Source organism: Gavialis gangeticus, unplaced genomic scaffold (assembly GCF_001723915.1).
Source record: "Gavialis gangeticus isolate Ggan-Ray unplaced genomic scaffold, GavGan_comp1, whole genome shotgun sequence".
Lineage (NCBI taxonomy): Eukaryota > Metazoa > Chordata > Crocodylia > Gavialidae > Gavialis > Gavialis gangeticus.
This window is the reverse complement of record NW_017728964.1, coordinates 7458764-7465747: the sequence shown is the minus strand read 5'-3', so window position 1 is coordinate 7465747 and position 6984 is coordinate 7458764. Positions and strand designations below refer to the sequence as shown.

Sequence of the window (6984 nt, the reverse complement as noted above, 5' to 3'; positions counted from 1 at the left end):
TGCAAGGGATGATGTATCGGCTCGGTGTCAGGAGGAACAGATTTCTGAATAACTGTGAAAAGCATAAAACTGGTTTAGCCATTAAAAAAAAAAAACTGATACAAATGAATAAAAGGGAAACTTCAAAGCATAAATTTCCTGACTGCATGACACTGATGTCTTGAGCAGTTGTTCTCTGTGAGATAGCGGCAGTGATTTTAATGAACTTTACAGTGGTATGAATAGGAGCAAACAATGAAAAGCGAGCACTTTAAAGCAGGGCTGTGCAGGGAGCTAATTGCTAGAACAGGATTTAAATGACAGATTTTTTTTATTAATATAGATATGAAAAATGATTTTTCTATTTGGATTTAAAAAACTAAAACCCGCTAAAGAGCCTCAATCCGGATTTCTCAGCAAACCAATTGGATGCTTTATCTCCATGAAGCTCTTAAGCAAGTGCACAGGACGCTGAGCTGAAAGGCAGGGAGGTGGAAAAGGCAGGGAGGTCTTTTGTTGGACTGTAAGTTTATTCTAGTTGGATGCACAATCCCACTTTGATGTCTCAAATGAATTTCACAGTACAGCAGTGTGGGGAATCAGAGGATTAAAATAATTGGAAATGGGAAGACCCCGAGAATGGGTCACCTTGTCCTTCCTTCTAAATTAAAGCAGGATTGCTCCTTTGGGTTTTTGTTCTTGAATGCTTATTTTTACTGGATTTTGATTATTCGTTTTAGGCAAATACTACAGCTACTTCGATCCCCAGCTGGTATAAATCAGCAGTGCTCCACTGAAGCCTGTGCATCAGTATAGACCAGCTGAGGGGGTGGTTCAGGGGGTCCATCCCTTTGACACCTGTGCAGAGCCCCTACTCAAAGCACCTCTATACCTTCCAGCCCCCTTCCTGGATGCCTGCCCCCCCACCTGCCCCAGCATCTAAGCAGTTATAGCCAAAGGTCCATTGGGTTTAACAGCCCATCAGACTACCATGGTTAAAGCACACCAGATTTAACAGCCAATGGTACACACTAACATGTTGTGGTTAACGGCCTTTGACTTCACAACCTAAATGGTATCTCATGAGCCACCAAGAAAGTAACTTAAAACTGCAGAGATGAATTTGGCACATTAGTGGCTAGCCACCCTGAATCTCAGTGGCACGGATGAGTGTTTTGTAACACCAAAAATCCACGAGGGAAAGCCTTGCAATCATATTGGACATTTATACACAGACTTTTTTGTTTGGCGTCTCACCAGAGACCCACCGCTTCTGAGCCGACTCAGTTAATCCAGTCTGCCCTGCACACAAGCAGAGGTGAACTGTGCTGCGCCACGTGCAGTAAAAGTGGCCAAATGCGCATCAGTGTGCAGAAAATGGTGGTGGCGGGCTTTGGGACTCAAGCACCTCCAAGGTGCCATTTTCTCAATGCTGATGTGCATTTCACCACTTACACAACTGCAAGCGTTGCAGCAATGGGTGCTTTTTGAAGCACTGGCGCTGCTGTACTTGCAAAAGTAAAAGTGCCCATGGCTCTGATTCCTATCCTGCTTCCCGCCACCTCGCAGGCTTCAGCTCTGACATAGCTGAAGTAACGTGTAGCTCACCAAATCCCTGCACCGACACCCCAGAGCATTTAAGTTTCCTTTCTGCCTCCACGGGGGAAGGAGGCTTGTGAGCTCTGGCAGGTGCATGTAGCGCTGCATTTCAGCCTGATATTGTGTTTCTCCCTGGAGATGCGCCTGTTGCACAACACATGTCCGTGTCAATCCCCTGTAGCTCTGCATATTGTTTGGCTTGAGTGAAGCAAAACACTTTCGCTGGTTGAACAACAACAGTCACAAGAGGGAAGCTGGAGTCAGGCCTGTAAACATGACTCATATTTCAGGACAGAACAGTAGACTCTGGAGCAAATCCAAAGTGCTTCATACAGCTGCTTTAACGGCCTTCGCCACGATCGTTGTCATCGTCGTCATCACCATTCGCTGCCAATGCGCATTTAGCTTCTTATAAATGGAACGAGACCAAAACTAAAAGAGCCCCTCAATCTTCATATTCATTTCAGCGAAAAAATTATATTAATCATCAACTTGACTCCATATTTGGGTTAAATTAAATTACTGACTGGAACCTTGTGCTTTTCATGTACTTGCATATTTATTCTCCCTCACCGGGAGAGAGAGACTGGCTAAAGGGAAAGATATTTTGGAGCTTCTCAGCTGGCTACAAATGAGAATGATTATAATCATCGGCGTTGAGAACGAGGGCTTTGTGCTCAGGAAAGTGGGAGGGAGGGTTTGGAAAAAGGAGACAAGGAAAGGCCTGAGAACAAGAAAAAAAAAAGTCAGTTCCTTCTCTTTGAACCTAAAAGCAGCTTTTCTTTTTAAATAGGGAAGCCTATTAGCTCCAGTCACTGTGCTAGTAAGCATACTCAAGACAGAGAACCTAAATGCGGCGCTAGGCTTATGCTCAGGATGACTTGAAGGCAGCTACATCGCCCCATTTTGGGGACTTATGAAACAGGAGCAAGTGGGTGATTCCTGCTGCGCAGCGGCACTTCTGTGCTCTGAGCAGTCTGTTCATGGCTTTTAGCTTCTGAGGGGTGATGTGTAATTTGGAGAGTCCTGTTTGTCCAGGGAAAGAAAGAAGGACCCAAAATATAGCTCATTTTTAGAAACAAATCCTGAAATAGATGTCTTTTTGAGACTGGGAAAGCTAATAGAAGAAAGGCAGCGGTAGGGCTAGGTGCAGGAAATCTCATGGGCCAGCCTGTCCTCTCTGGGGGTGATGAGACTTTTTCAGAGTCAAGCTAAGATTTTCAAGTAAACTGGTGCTTAGGTGCTGGTGTTTTTAATATGCCTCTTGACACTCCAAGGGGAGTGATTTATTGAAAGTGCTCAACACTTCAGGGCAACTGAAGGTGGCTCAAACCGAGCACCCAAAATCTGAACAGGTCACTTCAAAATCTTCGACAAGATTTTCGGAAGGAGTGTGATTTTGGTGGCTTTTCCAAAGTAAATTCAAACTCAGCATCTATGTACATATCGATCTTATACACAGGAGGTCAATTAGTGTAAAAAAAAAGGCTAACTTGCGATACAGATATTTGACTAAGAGCGCTTACACATTTCATACAGGCTGCACCTGGGCTTGCCTAATATGAAGAGGTGTCCTAAGCAGAAATATAATAAAGGGGCATCATGCTGACACCCACATAGCCCATAGGCAGAGCTGAAATCTTTATATTCGTTGCACAGATCTCTGGTGTTTGAACTAATGGAGTAAAGGGTGGCAGTCTGGGGAACAGCTGCGAAAGGACACTGCTAGAATATTGCTGAGACATTTATTGGCAGCTGAGGAACAGAGAGACCTTGGGTCCTTGCAGCTCAGCTCCTATTGTCCTGGACTAGACCATACGCAGTGTATATTCAAGAGATTTAGCTGCAAAGTCCTACCAAGTGTCTTCTGAGCACATGCACATTTCAATTTTCCAAAGTCTTTTCACTTGGCCAAATATCATCAGAATTTCTCAAAGGAATTAATTCCCCAAGGACTGAAGAGGACACATCAGCACCTCCAGATTTCAATTCCCTGCTAAAGCATGGGAACTCTACTACTTTTAAAGAACAGGTTACCAGAATTTTTTGCCACGGACAAAAAAAATTCTTTCTCCTCGTTTTTTTCAGAGATGAACCAAATTGTTTTAATATAAGGTACAAATAAAATTCAGCCTGATACAGAAATCAGGCTCATAACATTTTGCTTCAAGTAGTTAAAGTTTGGCAAAGTTATATGCAAGTGAAAAAAGGGTTTTATAATGGGATGTGTCAGGCAACCTCAATCCAAACCACATCTATAATTACATTTAAAAAAAACTAGGTTAAAAGATTGTTAAGACTGCAAAGTCAACCCCTGAAATGGTAGGAAATGCCAGAATTAGGGCTGTCTACATGCATAGATGCAAGGCTGTGGTAGGTGAGCATGTTAGGCATCTTCATACAGCTTCTGAGGTATGAGCATGAGATAACCAGACCTGTGGGGAAGGATCCTGGTCAATCCAGCTATAAATGTTCTTTTAGTCGCTTGGACTGAGTCAAAGGCAGCCAGATGTGGTGCTAGCCACATTACTTCTTGGTGGGCCATTGGCTATAGAAACTGGTGTGTCTTATCCGCATTAGCCCAATGGGCAGTTCAGCTCATACCTTTAACATGTATGTACATATACATTATGATACAGACTTTAATGATGTGATCACAGACTATTTTTCTACAAAGCTCAGCTGTAGAGTTTTCTTATGCTATAAAAGGTTAAAACAAGAGCCGCCTAGATAAAGGATGTGCTATTGGATGGTTATGCTGCTCCTGAGAAACACTTCATAGATCACTGACAATAACACATCTTGGGATGCTTTATCAGAAATGAAGTAAACTAGATGTATAGCTGTGTTCAAACCATATTTGATTTGGACTCCAGGGATCTCGCTTCCCACCACTCAGTTCCAATGCAAATCTGTCCTAGTGTTGACCTGAAGACGGGTGGAAAAGTCCTGGATACAGATTTCAAAAGCAGTTAAATGAAGTATGTGAAGATCCTTATAAATGCTGCAGTCAAAATTTAAGATGATGGATCCAAGAAACACCTTCATGTTCTCTGTGCAGCAGTCACAAGCCATTTCCTCTCATGAAAACTAGGATGGATGGGAGTCTCCCAAGGGTTAAAGCCATAAAAATTCTGTATTATAATAAAAGTGAAAAAGATAACAGTGGAGTAAACTCAAAGCCAGATATTTTTCTCGGCAAATGACTGCTAGGCAAATTAAAAGAACATTACAAATAATACATCATAATAATAACAATAATGATGAGCATTCTTAATCATCTTTTCAAAATTCCTTGCAGCTATGTTTGTTAATAAGGAAGTATGGTAGATCAGTGTCATGGTATTTTTTTATTATGATTATTATTATTTTATGTAGCCTGCAGCCTTTGGGCCAAATCCGAAGGCAATGTAAATTAACACCACTGACTTCATTGCAGAACAGCTCATCTAAATGGGTTGTGTCTTTGGCCTTTTTGTTTAAAAAAGTCTCTTTATCCCAAGAAATCTTACATCAGGAAAGCAGAGCACACTTCAGGAATGTTGATTCATTTCAATTAAAACCCCATGCATTAATCATACGTTTGACACTATAAATGTTTCTAATTCACGTCTATCTTAAAACCACATGTGCTTCAGGTTATGTTCAAAAGATCTATCTGTAACAGGTAACCTCAGGAAAACCATTAACAGATGGTTGGACACATCTGAAATCAGGAACAATACGGGGCATTTCCAATTTTCAGCTTGAGACAGAGAGACAGAAGTCAGATTATTAACATTTATAATTTAAGGCACCTGCAAGTTTTTGTCACTGAAAGATGGAAATTGAATGCTTCCTATTATAGAAGGGAAGGAGAGATGTCTTGCTTTAACACAGGCTTGGTTTTGTATCACAGATTTTTTGTGTGACCTTGGTCAAGTCACTTAGTTGTTCTCTACTTCAGTTTCTGGGGATTGAAATGTAATGGGGATAATGATACTTCCTTTCTTCTACCCTTTCTATGTCTTGTCTGATTAGTCTGTAAGCTCTTTCTGGCAGATTTTAACAAAAGGGGCCCGCTGTTGTTTGGGACTTTACACGCACAAAACAAACCTGAGCAGGGGCAAAATCATTTAGAAAGTCGAGAACAGGAAACACCTTCCCATGGACTAACCAACTGGATTCCACTGATACTTAGAGTGAGCCACTTATTATAAAGTCATTGTGCGCTTTCAGAGTGTTTTCATTCTCTCACATACTGGTTCAGAAAAAAAACCTTGGTTAAAAGACAGGAATTACTACACCATTCAGATATCAAGTTTCTAGCTGTTTGCGGTTACGGGTCTGATTCAGAATTACTGAAGTCAAGGGAGAGACTCTCTTTGACTTCAGAAGAGTTTAGACCAAAGTTTTATCATAACACACCTCCCACATTGTTATGTTGGGTTCTTAGCTAATGCAATATGTATATACTTTTCAAATGAGGTATTTGACAGTTTAATTAGCTGACATACATTGTTGTGGGGGAGTTGGAAAGGAGATGAAATGCCCAGTAAATGAAAGGGGTAATATAAAATGACGCCGATTCATCTAATGGTCTCATAAAATCTTTTCCTCCCTCAACCCACAAAACTACAGTTTGCCTCAATTATCCCACCAGCTAAGCTGAGTGTTCATCTGCTTTAGAGGTAAAAGTCTGCATCAGAGCCTTTTAATGCATTTAGTACAGTTACTGGAACTATAGTGTCTGGGAAAGAGCATTTGAAAATTGCACATTATTAGGATTCCAAGGAGGAGGTAATGTATGTAAAGCATTTGACCTCCTCGTGGCTCCCATGACGAGGACAAATTTTTATCTCATTTACCGCAATGCAAATCCAGAGTATCTACCTAAGCACATTAAGGTTAGTGGAGTTCCTATGAATTTATACTAGCGCATCTGGTATAAATGGAAGGTGTTGCTTCTGGCCTTTACTGTGACCCAAAGGAAGGAATTACTGAATGTAACCTGCAAATAAAAGGGTGAAAAAACTCCCTTGACAATAGGACTTTCCCCAAGAGTGTGAAATTTAATGGGAGCTGCTGCATGCTCAGCACTTTTAAATATCCTTAAACACTGGATCATACATTGAGGTGTTTAATGATGGACTGAGAAGCCTCACTTCTTGGCATCAGGTTTTTTTTAACAATCTTGTCCCACATATCCTAGTGCCTCCATTTGAATGCAAAATTAATTACAAATCAATACAGATGGTGGAGAAAATGGCATTAAAACTGGTTTTGATGGGGGACCCCCCCGAATATTTTTTTGCAGATCATTTGATTTTTTTTATTTTGATCTTTTTTCTTTAGTTTTGGAAACAGAAACATTTCCCCTCTTTCCCCCCTTTCCCCTCCATTTATTTTCTCCTCCTCCATTTTTCC

The 6984-nt window shown here is 41.1% G+C and overlaps 1 long non-coding RNA gene across 1 annotated transcript in view; it reads left to right on the top strand.

Moving 5' to 3' along the window:
* Positions 1 to 6984, top strand: part of LOC109286945 — a 22828-nt gene that overhangs the window by 267 nt on the left and 15577 nt on the right. The window contains exon 2 of the long non-coding RNA XR_002094722.1: positions 5342 to 5343. This is a non-coding gene — a long non-coding RNA (uncharacterized LOC109286945). The remainder of the gene's footprint in view (positions 1 to 5341; positions 5344 to 6984) is intronic.